This window comes from Peromyscus leucopus, chromosome 7 (genome assembly GCF_004664715.2).
Source record: "Peromyscus leucopus breed LL Stock chromosome 7, UCI_PerLeu_2.1, whole genome shotgun sequence".
Lineage (NCBI taxonomy): Eukaryota > Metazoa > Chordata > Mammalia > Rodentia > Cricetidae > Peromyscus > Peromyscus leucopus.
The window spans coordinates 82,523,624-82,537,891 of record NC_051069.1 but is presented as its reverse complement, the minus strand read 5'-3'; the positions used below and the strand labels follow the sequence as shown (position 1 = coordinate 82,537,891).

Below are 14,268 nucleotides of genomic sequence, written 5' to 3'. Positions count from 1 at the left end.
AGAGCCAATGAGAGGGCAGAAAAGCAAGGCATATAAGCCTGGGTAGACAGAAAGTCATTTTCCTTGGAACCCGCAGAGTTGGTGAGGTGAGGTTAGCTTGTGGCTTTCTGTATTTTCCTGATCTCTCTTAGACTTTAACCCAAATTTCTGGCTCCGTGTTCTTTATTTAATAAGACCATTTAGAAATTTGTCTACATACTGTTTAATTTAAGTTCTGGAAGTTTATCTGTGAGAAGTAAATACCATGTTTCATACAAATGATATATAGTCTCCCAGACCTCCATAAATAAATATCATAAACTGAGTAGTTGAAACAATAATGAATGTCCCACAGTCTCAGAAGCTGAAGTCCAACATCAAGACAGAAGGAATGCTTTATCCTGAAAACTATGTGGGATGTCCTGCTCCTTCGCTGGATTGTAGATGGAATCTTCTTCTCCATCTGAATGTGGCTATTCTGTGCCTTTATGATAATTTCTCCATATTTCCTTATTTCCCCCTTTAGAAGGACATGGGATATGACAGATAAAGATCCACTCTAATGACCTCATTTTAATTAATTGTATTTGCAATCACACCATTTCCAAATACAATCATTCTGAGATAGTAGGAGTTAGGCCTTCAACCTATTTTGCAAGCACCAATTTCAACCCATAAACAAAAAATATCAAGGAAACATGGATCGGTGGGTAACACATGAACTGAAGCTAACAAGAAGATGTAAAGACTTCACACATCCATGAAACTAAAGTGCTGACAGGCCAGTGTGTAGAGAGTATGGGCCAAGGATCAACATCATTCCAAAGCTGTAGAGTTGTGGGCAACCTCAGACATGACTGTGCTTCTGTGCAGCTGACCAAGGTCTTAGAGAGGACTCCTTTCTCCTTGTCTAACAACAACAAAATCAGCTGACTTAGCCAACAGTGCATCAGTATTGAAATTTGTTTATACAAGTTGTTGCTAATCCCAGGTAAGGACTAAGTATTGGTGAAATTATTAAGGCCACTCCACATAGTTAAAAGGGAGGTTTATTTAGTGGCATAACTTACCAATGAAGAGATAGGCAGGTTTCAGGGTCTGGGGAAGACATAGCACAGTCTGGTGGTGTTCTCTGGAGAACTCTGCTTGGTCTAGCTCTAGCATCCAGGGTCCAGGAACCAAGAGAAGGTGGTGTATCTGGATCTCGGGTCTTCAGGGCCCTCTCTTGGCCCCGCCTTGTAGGCGTGACAGTTACCGAAGCCTCAATGGGGGTTGGACCTTCCAGATCAAAGCTGGAATGGCTACCCACTACAATTAAGTGCCAACTATATTAGAAAATAGTTTGCCACAAAACCCAAATATAATCATGATGTTTGGAATGTGTAATTATTTTGTTTCAGATGAAAATACAAACAAAACCACTCAGACAAGATCATACTAGATTTATTAACAGTGATATGATTTAAATGAATCTCAATTATTTTTTCCTGTGAAATTAAAGAAGTCTTTGAATTAAATTTTATCTTATTCAGGGCACATATTACCCCATGTCATAGTGCCATGTATCATGTAGATCATACTGGCCTAAGAAATGTTTTAGCATGTATTCATAACAGAGACATCTCAATCTGTCTTGTATATTAGTAAGTTTAAAATGATAGAGATCAATGATAAATTTTCATATATTTGTTTTTACTATATCCATCCTTTTGAGGCAGTGTCTTTAGTTAAAAATCATTCTCAATTCAAGCTACATCATTGTCTCTGTGTTCAGGCTTCTGTTATTGACACTTTGATATTGCTCATGGGCTTATGGCGATTTTTGTTGGCTTATTATTTTTTTTTGAAATTGTGATTTAATTACAGCATTTCTCCCTTCTCTTTCCTCCATCTTGAACACTCCCATATAGTGAACCTTCCCATGCTCTTCCAAATTCATGGTTGATTTTTCATTAATTGTCATTGTATGCAAATATGTATTTGCATACATACACATATAATATACATATTCCTAACCATAACCTGTTGAATCTGTATAATGTTACTTTAACATGTGTCCACAATTACTTTCAGTTTATACTGGCCCTTTGACTTGATAGCTGAATAAGTGGTTGTTTTCTCTCTCAGTCTTGATTCATGATCTGTCCTTGCAGTGTCTGGTGGCAGAGGCTGATTGAAAGTTTTGGCAGTACCAATGCTATCACTGAGCAAATCTGACCCACAGCAGAGAGTGGGCAGTAGGTATGTCCAGTACTTGTTCCTAATATCTAGATGTAAATGCCCCTGTACTTCCTGACAAGGACTGATCTGAACTAGGGTTTTGAAGTCTAGGAAACCAGTTGGCATTGCCTTCTGAAGAGAGAATGATGATTTGGGTGCAGGCACTGAGTGGGATTTGGACATGACCCATGATGTCTAGATTCAAATGTGTGAAAAAATAGAGGATCCGGGTGGGCAAGCAGTAGTGGTAAAAGCTGTCATCAATGTCAGGATGAAAGGCTCTTGATCCACATGGTAATGAGGTGGAGGTTTGCCATTGTCAGTATCTAAAGGAGGAGGTATGAAGACAGTCCTTGAATCATTTTAAAAGGCCATTATATTATTATTATTGTAAAAATATGATTAAATTGTATTCCATAAAAGTAGAAAATAGATTATTTTAAATAAATGACCAGTATGCACACTATCCATGCACAACTGTCACTCTGATGAATCATCTCCCAGGATTTCAGATCATATGTGTTTGTGATTGTGTGTTCAGAACTAAAGTCACTGAGTTTTAGAAAGTACTTTTCATCAAGTAACTTGATATTACTTTAGTATTCATAAGTTCCTGTGCCTCCTCTGAATGCAATATTCTGAGATTCTCGTTTCCTCTCCTGGTTTCATTTTCTGTGGTTCTTTCATTACTTCGATCAGGAAAATAATCACTAAAAGCTTATGTTAGAAATTGGTGTCTCCAGCTCTGAATTTTATCTTATGTTTCAGATTCATAAATAATTATTAACTGTGTGTGTGAGAGTGTGGGGATTCCTATCTTGGAACTTTACCACCCCTGAGTAAGATGGTTTTCAAGAGGTGATGTGGCTTCTTACACTGATTTTAATTGCTATTTCCTAAAGTGATATCATGTTTATTCAGTTATTTAATCCTAACTTCTCTCTCTCTCTCTCTCTCTCTCTCTCTCTCTCTCTCTCTCTCTCTCTCTCTCTCTCTCTTTTTGTTTTTTCGAGACAAGTTTTCTCTGTGTAGCTTTGTGCCTTTCCTGGAACTCACTTGGTAGTCCAGGTTGGCCTCAAATTCACAGAAATCCGCCTGGCTCTGCCTCCCGAGTGCTGGGATTAAAGGCGTGCGCCACCACTAATCCTAACTTCTGAAAGTATAAGCTATTGAAGCATAAGCTGCTGTACTCTGAGAAGCTTCCATGGCTCAGAGTAGAGGGTCATCCTTCCGTATCATCTAGAGCCTCTCATGTACCTGTCAAAGTCACAATTTTTCTCCTCAGATTTGCAGCATACATCAAACAGTATGGTTACAAATATAAAAATTTCAAAAATTTTGATGCATAAAGCATCAATTCTGTGTTTCTATTGTTTTGCTCCCTTTTTTCAGCTCAAGAAAGCATTTGACACAATGTGACCATTCATTAAATTGCACTCCTTTTGATGGTCTTTGAAACAAACTTTCAGTAGATTCCAAGGGCTATTAGTAGTGAGTGAGTTGAAGTGGACACAACCAAATCTTGGAGTGATTAGGGCAGCTGAACTTGAGAGTTGGCCTGGAAACTTGCTTGTTTTGCTGAATCATTAAGGTGAAAATAAATGCAGAGCTATTTAAAGTAAAATTAATTATAATTGTGTCGCATTAATATACCCATTGTGATGGGCGTACGATCCTGACACGTAGTGCCGTCCTGAGGCCCCAGATCTGCAGTGTCAGCTGTTGCCAACTGCATCAGCCTTTGCCACTACCTTCCCAGTGCCACAGATGCGTTATCAATCATGAGCGATTCTGATAATGAAGACACAGCCTGGGCCTCAAAGCTGGTGCCTCCACTCTCCCCACGCTTCCTCGGAGTACTTACATCACAAACTCAGCCCTTTGGGGTTTTAGCAGTCAACACAAAAGCTATTCTTCCATTTCCGAAGTGCTCCAGATAGGCTGTTCTGATAGGAGCCAGTCCGTAAAGATCAGCCCGCTGTTACAATCAAGCTTCCTGTGATAAGAGTGTTTGAAGCTATCTTAACAAATGCTTATAATTATAATAGTTATCATACAGAACACTTGTTATCCTCTAAGGGATTTATGTGTGTGATAGAATCTTTCTAGTAAAGGAGTTTATCAGCCAGGAGATTTGCTTTCTTATGATGGGAAAGTGCATTTTAGATACATAAAAGCACAATAAATGTGCTCTTAACTATGCCGGCCGTTGTAATCAAGCTCTTTTCTATTCCAAGTACCTAAACTATCTCATTAAGTATACATCTAGAGGATATAATGACACTCCTCCACATAAGCAAAGGGTGTGCCTTGCATTTAGAGTCTTCTTATCAGGCTCCAGAGTTTAAGCAGTTTGGTCATTGGGATAATTAGGCCGCCAAGGCTCCTCATCTCCCCCTGCCTGCCTGTCAACTCTAATGGCTGCTGAAAGATAATTTGCCCAATTGAAAAGTTGCTATGAGGCTGGAGAGATGTGTAGAACAAAGTAAGCAAATTTATAACCTGTCGCCCTTCCAGGCTCAGAGGAATAATTGATGAGATCGTGGAACTGTCAGTCACAAACCCAGAACACATGGGGATTTCTCATATGAGCCTGGGATGTTTACTCAGTGTTACTAAACCGTGGGAAAGTTTGAACAGAATGTCCCACCAAGGCTCTGAGGCAGCTTCAAGTGAGACAGACCTTTGGTATGTGGTATTCTATTGCTCATACATGGCCATATTTTAAGTTAACAATAGGATGTGGAGCTCTATTACTTACCAGCTGATTTTGGGGTCAGTCCAGTATTCTTTCATGTATTTTGACTCTCCCACTGCACTTATTAACACCAGGTATTAGATGAGACACAATAGTTATGATACAAAAGAGAGATACATTTTTAAAATATTTTAAAATTACTGTTTAATTATGTGTATGTATACAGGTGTCGAGGAATACATACACGTGTGGGGGTGTTTAAGAAGGCCAGAGGCGTTAGATTCCCTGAAGATGGAGCTATGGAGGTTGTGAGCCACCTGGCATGGGTGCTGGGAATTGAACTCAGGTCCTCTGGAAGAGCAGTACATGGAGCTAAATTTTTATACTCAGACTTGGTACCATATTTTGATGTTAAAAGTCACCATTTTAGTCTATTACAGATATTTTTCACAATGCATTTGAGTATGAATATGCAATTGGGGAGAGTATAAAATGCTGAGTTGAGTTGAATATTCATAAAGTAATGGCATATGTATATGTAAATGAGCACTTAGAAGTAATAAATTGTTAAATTGCTCAATTCTTTTGTTTTTTAAGAGTCCTATGAAGGAACCATAACTATGAGAGAAAGGTGATTTTAGAGGTCTGAATCTTTTTTCTTGGTCGTTTCATCTTGATGCTCTCACACCCATAAATCAATAATAGACTTCTCAGCTTACAGTGTTGCGGCTCTTTCAGAACAGAGGTCTTGTATGGGGAGCTGGCTCTCAGACTGACTCTGCCCCTTCTTGATGTGTATCATTGCAGAAATGTGGTTGTTTATAGAAACTGCAGTGGCTCAGCCTTAACTCCACCGACTCTTACTTGCACAGTCTGGGAAAATGGAAGAATCAAAGCCAAGTGAATTGGATGGTACAGGGATGTGATGGTGTTTTGCAAAAGAGTGGACATGGTTTGTTGTTCTGTATTGGAGAAATTATTTTGGCCACTCCACGTAGTTAAAAGGATATTTATTTAATGGCGAAACTCACAAATTAAGTAATGGGTAGGTCGCAGGGTCTGGGGAAGGTGTAATGCAGTCCAACGGTGTTCTCCGGAGCTCTACACAGTCAATCTGCACTGGTCAGCGTCCCGGCACGAGAGAGCGCCCAGAGCGAGCGCTGGCCCATCCAGCTCTCGGGTCCCCAGGCGCCTCCCCTCGCCCCGCCTCGTAGGCGTGACAGTTGCCAGAGTCTCAATGGGGGTTGGAACTTCCAGAACCAAGTTGGAATGGCTACCCACTACATCTCCCCCTTTTTGTCTAAATAAGAAGGTTCTAAACTAATACAAGACTATATACAAAGGAATGGTTATCAAATATTGTCCAGAAATAATGAGAGATAATGACCTAGATAAGATGTAACTACAACCAATGCAAACAATATCAAGCAAGAAACACATACTAAAATCCAGAGAAGTATAGAGCATAGGTAAACAGCATATTATAAAGATCATTCAAAGGTGTCCTATCCTAAAGAACCTGAACCTAATACTTAATAAGTTCTATCTAAGATATTATATATACTAAGTTGTAACTATAACTGCTATCACTCTATGTAAATAAAACACTGATGGCCAATGACCAGGCAGGAGGTAGGTGGGACAAGGAGAGAGGAGAATTCTGGGAAGCGGAAGGCTGGGGGAGAGAGACTGCAGCCACCGCCAGGAAAAGCAGCATGTAGAGACTCTGGTAAGCCACCAGCCACGTGGCAAGGTATAGATTTATAGAAATGGGTTAATTTAAGATAAAAGAACAGTTAGCAAGAAGCCTGCCATGGCCATACAGTTTATAAGTGATATAAGCGTCTGAGTGATTATTTTATAAGTGGATTGTGGGACTGCGGGGCTTGGGGAACCTGGAGAGAAGCCCTCCAGCTACAGTTCTGGGTGATGTTTTGATGTCAGGATGCCTGAATGAGTCACACTTCCTCACTGGAGCAGACTTCATTCTAAGGGAAAATCAAACTGAGATAACTAGAAGCCTCATGTAAGCACATTTTCCAACTTGGTGTGGAGGGATTTCCTGGATTAAGTTAGAATTATGTTATTTACAGAATGGAATATTCCACAGAGTTTTCTTCTACAGAAACACATTTTATGAATTCTACTCTGCATTTTAAAATTTCTATTTTTTTATTATTAGGTGATTCTGAGTGAAACATATGTGGTATTCTTGTTTGATTGCCCTGGGATTGTTGGTAGACCTTTTTCTCTAAATCCAAGGAAGAACTGTCTTTTGGGGGTAGTTAGATGGCAGATATTAGGGAAGGGAGCATTAACATCATTGTGGCACCCTCCTTATGTCACTGACAAGTCGTTGCTATTGTCCATCTCCACTAAATGCCATCCATGCTCAGCTTCTCAGTCCCGCCCCCACTTGATGCAAGTGTACTTTCACAAGGTTCATTTCATAAACTCAGACTCTTCCATGTAATATCCAGCAACCTACCTGTCAGGGCTTCTCCAGAACTGCATAAAGAAATGCCCCATGGCCATGCAGCTTGCGAAGGATCGGACAAAATAAGAGTGAGAGGATGCATGCCTGTGTTTGCTATCAGGGCTCGCTGCATCAGAACTGAAAAGTGTGTCAGCATTTGTCCTCATTCCACTGTGCAGCGCCACGCTTCTGACAGGCCATGCTTCATCGTAACAGCAGGTTTGAAGAGGACTTGTTCAGTACGCTGCACTTCCATAAATCAAAGGCTGGGGCTGTCCTTACCCTCCTATTTAGGAATAAATGGAATTGAAAATGAAATACCTGATAATGAACACTTAGTTGAAAAGGTTAACAACTGGGCTGGGGTGTGGGAGATGAAAAAACAGGGGCCTGGTGATTTATGAAATTGACAAAATCTCTAACTTTGCAATTTAGCACCATTTCCCTTTGTTCCATTCTCAGAAGAGCTGGAGAACAGCTGGTCACTGCCACCTGTGTAAGAATGAATGAATACCAGTAACAAATTTCTTTAGAAAAAGACCAATTGCTTTTATTTTTTTTCCAAAGTGGCAAATGAAACCCTTCATTTTCTCCACTCATCTAGAAATTCAAAGCGTTTTCTGAGCATGGTTGGTTTTGAGGGTTTGAGATCCTAGGACAAGCTTTCTGTATTAAGTGAGAGGGGTGTTTATGGGGATAGAGAAAGGAATGAAGGTTATGGTGCTTAGGACTGTAGGAATCTCAGAGCAGCCTGTGCGTTGGTCTTGTTAGCAGAGCAGGGATCCTGGTCTACCCAGCTTTTGAGCAATTGGCACTGTAATGCTATCATGATTCACAGCAACTTGGAGCAAATTAGGATGCTAATCCTCAAGCTGCAGAATGTGCACATTCCGTATATTTCTATTAATCACTATTAACAAGACATAAAGACTAATGTGGGTTTGTTAACTCTGCTATGCCCAATGTAATTTACCAGTCAATTGTATTTTCATTTGCAACTAGCTAAGCATCCAAATGCTTTGTGATTGATCCATTTCCATAGACTCTTGGCTCATTCTGTTCTGATGGTCCATCTTTGTGTCCAGTTACAATGGAAAAGCCACTTGGGACAGGACATGCCCTCATACATGAGGGGTATCTAAGGCTCTCTTGCAGAGTGAAGCTTGCAGTCAGGAGCACTTTCTTAGTCAGTCTGATATAGTTGGCAGAGATCATTATGAGGAGAAAGAACATAGCTATTTCCCACAGCTTTTCCATCTAAATACATCCTTTAGGTTACAGGTATCTTTCTCTGGAACAGTGACCATACCACTCAAGCAAACACCTCTCAGTCACTAGAGATGGAGACCCCTCCTTATCTGTCCTACATGAATCTTATCTTTCTATTCTTAATACTGTTATGACTTCTAAACAACTTTACATAATGGTTCATTTTGTTAAATATCACAATTACTTTCATAAATGTTCATGTATTTTAATTTAAATTTTACTTATATTTTATGATCACTTATAGTAATTTATCTTTTCATAAATGCTTTCTATTTTACTTTGATTTTCAATGTTTTTATATAGAAAGTTATAACTCGAATCATAAAACGTCTTATTAATAAAAAACAAACAAACCTGGAGCTAGATATTGATGTAAAAACCTGAGAGATCAGAGGAATAGGAAAAGCCACAGACCACTTCACCTCACTGACACCTCAGGCTCCAAAGAGACCTACTTCCTGTATACCCACACCTATATGCCTTTCTGTTCTGCCATCTCATTTCCCCTCTCTACCCAGCTACATCACTTCTCTTCCTGCACAGCTTTGTCACTTCCTGTCTGTCTGTATAGACTTCCAGACCTTTATAGTTAGTGCTAGGATTAAAGGTATGTACCACCATGCCTGGCTCTGTTCCCATTGTGGCCTTGAACTCACAGAGAGCCAGATAGATCTCTGCCTTCTGAGTGATAGGATTAAAGGCATGTGCTCCCATTGCCTGACCTCTATGTTTACTGCAGTGGCTGGCTTTTTCCTCTGATCCTCAGATCAACTTTATTAGGGTACACAATATATTGCGGACACAATACATCACCACAGAAAGTCTTCTACTAAACGTAGTTACATTTTCTATTTACCTTAGGTTTAATCAATTTTTAAAAATATTATTATTTGTTTTCCTTAATTTAGTTATTTATAACTTAAATGGACATATAAGAATGGAGGAAGAACTATATAGGCCCCTCAGATAAACTGATAAATACTAGATAGGAAAAAAGGTACACAATTTACCAAAGAGACAAATGAGAATGATACATCTAGCATTGAACAAAGAACATGACTACCACTAGTCCCAAATTTCTGACACTCAGAAATGGGACAGTCAGAAAGCCCTTAAAACTCTATGGTAGATTTTTAAAGCCTCAGAATTTGGGGTGTCATTTTCTAAATCCCACCAAAATCTTTATTAACTATCAGTGTTTTTATTTATAAACAATATTTTTTAAATCTATGATCTTGACAAAAATAACAAGTAAATCTATATTTCTTGTTCAGTGGTCTAGTGTTCTTACTGTGTCACTCAAAAAAGAAAAGTCAAGTAAAGGTCAAGTGTCAACTTATGGATTCTGTATTTTGCATTGAAATATCAAAATCCTATTCAGATTTGTAGACAGACTTGGGTCTTTCTTCTTATGATAGGCGTTAATTGCATATTAGCATGATATTGCTCATATACTTGTAGAGGGCTAGGAAACAATCACCTTTCATTTGGATCATTTCAACAATATTTTAATCAAACATTCCCTCTTGGCCTACACCATCATCTTTATATAGCCATAGACAATTCAATGTCCTTTTTCCAAGTCATCCTGGCTAAAAGACATTTGGAGACAGACCCAGACACCTGTTTTCATCTTTATTGCAAATAGACTTGAGTGACTATGTCTAGATTCAGATAATGGTGTCATTTTCTCCCTTTTTTTATTAAATGACCCTAAATTAGAAATTTTTCTCTTAATGTGTTGAGAAGCTACCCTCAACATTGCTACTTATAGAAAGTTCAACATCCAGGATCTCTATTGTAGTTACAGAGAGTTGTCTGGCTAACTATCTATGTCATACCCGTCAGATAATGTTGACATAATCAATCAAAAGTGATATTCCACTGGGTTTAGTGGGTTTTTTGTTGTTGTTGTTGTTGTTGTTTTTTGTTTTTTGTTTTTGTTTTTTGTTTGTTTGTTTTGCTTCTTTCTACCACTTGGTGTCTTGAGAAAATTGATAATCATGCTGTAGCAAAATGTACAGTCTGGACCTCTCTGTTCTCAGTGATCAGTTTTACTTTAGTCTTCAGACTTTCCCACTCCCTGCTTGCCTTGTTGATGTTTTTCTAACTTCTTCTGGAGACAGACTCAGGGTACTGACCTTGAACAAGGCCAAGGTGGACATAGTACTAACATCTCTGGTATGTTTTAGGTACACAACTTGGATTTCAATGGAGTCAAACTTTGGTAGGATGGTAGAAGTAGCTTGTGTCAGATGAACCTGGATTTGTGATAAGGGAAGAATATTGCACATTAGCCCCCTCCATTTCAAAACTATGCACTTTCATTTTTCTTTGTTATTTGTAATTTACCTTCAAAACAAGTGCTCATTGGTGAAGTGAGAAAGTATACCAACATACAAGACAAATTCAGCTGTCACCACCCACTTGAAATAACTCAAATGAATAGTTAGATGTGTCATGCACAGCTTTCCTTGTGGTATTATGAATTTACAGAAAGTCATTTAAAAAGTACTGATTTACCCCAGCTCCAGTCCACCATTAGAGGTTCCTGCTATTACCAGTCTTTATCAGAGAAGCTTCTTATTACAGAAACCCATAACAGACTGATGAACAGTGAGTAAGAGATAGTGGAAAACTCAGGACATTTATATTATCCATTACAAGACTCAGGGAGCATTTTAGAAGAGGGGGCAGAAAGAATGTAGAACCTGAGGTTGTAGAGACTAGAGACATGCAGCCTTCTGGACATGATTTAGTCATTGCATTCGTGAACTCACTGATGCTGTGGTGACCTGTCCAAGATCTGTACAAGATTGGACCCTCAACCTTTTATCATGGATTGGAGAAGGACCCACGAGGTTTAACCTTCCCAGAGTGTCTATTGGCAAGTAAGGGTTATTGGGACGGATGCATCCTTTACTGTGGTGGTGTAGCTGTATGTAGGTTATGTGTGCTCCATTAAATATCCTCCATCTGCCTCACGCAAATAACTCTTAGTCAACTCAGTGAACCATACACAAAAAGAAGACATGTAAGTAAGAGGAGGACTTGTTGAAAAGTGTTCCATCAGAAGAGTAAACAGAGGAGAGAGATGAGGGGGTGAAAGTAATTAAGAGTTGTTTTATTAATTTACGAAGCTGTCAATTAAAAAACAAAGGAAACATTGATTTACGCTTGGTTGTTTTCCAAAATTGGAATTATGAGACACTTATTACTTATAACCTATTTTCTCACTTGGCATTATAACATGTATAGTCCCCAAGGTCAACAGAAAAATGAATAATCCATTTCTCCATTAAAAATAACCTTGGTAAAAGAAACATAATGAAAATTCTGTCTTAATCATTTTGAAATGCACAGTTCAGCAGCAAATTTACCATACTGAGCAGCTGACTTCCACTAATTCTTTTCATTTCACAAAATAGAAACTTCATGTTCACCAAACAGTAGTTGCCAGGTCCCATTTTACCACAGCCCGAAGTAATCACCATTCTATCTTCTGTCTCCACGGTTTTGACTCCTCTAAGGATTCTGTGTTGGTGGATTCATAGTGTGTTTATCATTTAGTGACAGGCTTTCATTTTACAAGATGTCCTCGAGTTTCCTTCATGTAACAGCGAGTGTCAGAACCCCTCTCTCTGTTGGAGATGAAAATGTATACCTTACATTCTGTTCACTATTATTTTGACTTTGGATACTTCAGTTATTTCTATTCTTTGTCTATTGTGCATAATGAGGCTCTGGATATACTTGTCCCCCCAAACTCTATGAGACTCTCCTCTCAGCTCTCAATTTTGTGTTATGCAGCTAAAGTTGAAATTTTGCTGTCATTGTCTGTCTGCTTTTTGAAGTGCCATTGTGGGGCTTTTCCTACCAGTTATTCCATTTCACACTCCAGTATCAGTGTACAGGGGCTCCAGTTTCTCTAGTAACTCATTCCTTTTGACAAATTCATTATTATTACTCAACTTTGATTCAGATTCTTTCTTGGCAGTGCCTTCTTCTGAATATACTATAAACTCTTACAGAAGGGGAAGGGACAGAGAAGTACTTGGGACACAGCTGTTTCATTGTGGCGTGATGGATTGGAGGATCTTTTCCTTTGCCAGTGCAGCTGACTCTGAGCAGATCACTCTGGCACTGGAGGCTCAGCCACTTTCAAATGCAATCTCCACAGGTGGTAGACTGCATTTGCATCATTTGTACCCTATTTACACCATAACAAATCATTCAGTTAAGATTTAATGAACCTCTCCCCTGCCCCATTAAATTAAGTCTTTTTTTTTTTTTTTTTTTTTTTTTTTTTTTTTTTTTTTTTTTTGGTAAAGACCTTGCAAACAAAAAACATCCTGCAATGGAACTAGCCAGATCCAAAATGTATACATCTCCATGAACTTCTATAGAATTAGAATACAATGAACCTTAAACTCAAATTGTTTTTACTGAGCCAGTGTTCCCTTTTGTAGAAAAATACATGTGACCACTTAATATTTTACCTCAGATTTGAAGATTTGAAAGTCTATTGGATCTCCCTGGGTGAGAAACACCAGCTTCAAAAGCCAGCTTGGCTCTTTCCCTTTGATGAGCAAGGATGTGTGTGTGTGTGTGGGGGGGGTATATTTCCCATCATTATTTATCCTGCTCTCTGTGTCATTATATGTGTATTAATTTTGACACTCCTCATTTCCTGTCTCTTTTTTTTTTTTTATTATCCTTTGCTTCCAATTTATACCACACCTAACTTGATTTATTCTTATGTGATTGGGATATAGTGCTCGTCTTTCTGTTATCTTTTAATCCTCAAGATATTCCCAGATGTAGGTAAGAATCTTGTATCATCAATCAAATTCAATAGAGTGCAGAGTCCAACTGCATCATAGAGATTTTTATCCGTAAGATAAATAAATCCAGCTAGAAGACTTGAATACTATCATTTTTTCCATTTATCTTATTTTCTTCCAACTTTCCTTTGCTCCAGGATCTTTGGTTACTTTCTAGTTTTCTAACCATCCACTGTGGTATCTTATGGATCCTTAGGGACTCACAGAATACTTGGTAGCAATAGGCAGGAGATGCTGATATACAATATGATTCTCCTCCAGAAGTTAACTATACTAGGTCTATGTGATAAGCTTTTAATCTTGTTCTCAAAAATATCTGACCACTTGTTTTATCTGAAGATTAAATATTTCAGCTCATAGTTGGCACTCCTTTTAGACCTTTGATGATTTAAGAGTTAGGAAAAAACAAATCAAAGCTATTTTTAACTCCAAGCAGGCAATCAGGTCGACTTAGTAGTAAAATGATTGAGAACAAAAATGTAGAGCTATATACACAGAACTGAATATTTTGCTTAGTGATTATAGTGCCTGAAGACAAAATACACTTCGCTGTCACAAGTATTACACATAAAATGTTGTCCTTCACCTCTCTTGTCATTAGAGATCAGTGATAGATTTCTACTCAGAAATAATTGCTGCATCAGCATGCTGTGGAATAATGCTTTTGTACACTGGTTTAATAAAATGCTAATTGGCCAATAGGCAGGCACAAAGTATAGTTGAGTCAAGCAGAGAGGAGAATTCTGGGAAGTGGAAGGCTTGAGTCAGGAGATGTCAGGCCG

At 38.6% G+C, this 14,268-nt stretch overlaps 1 long non-coding RNA gene across 1 annotated transcript in view; it reads left to right on the top strand.

Moving 5' to 3' along the window:
- The first annotated feature begins 6,822 nt into the window (after positions 1-6,822).
- Positions 6,823-14,268, top strand: part of LOC114690958 — a 32,077-nt gene continuing 24,631 nt past the window's right edge. The window contains exon 1 of the long non-coding RNA XR_005092021.1: positions 6,823-6,923. This is a non-coding gene — a long non-coding RNA (uncharacterized LOC114690958). The remainder of the gene's footprint in view (positions 6,924-14,268) is intronic.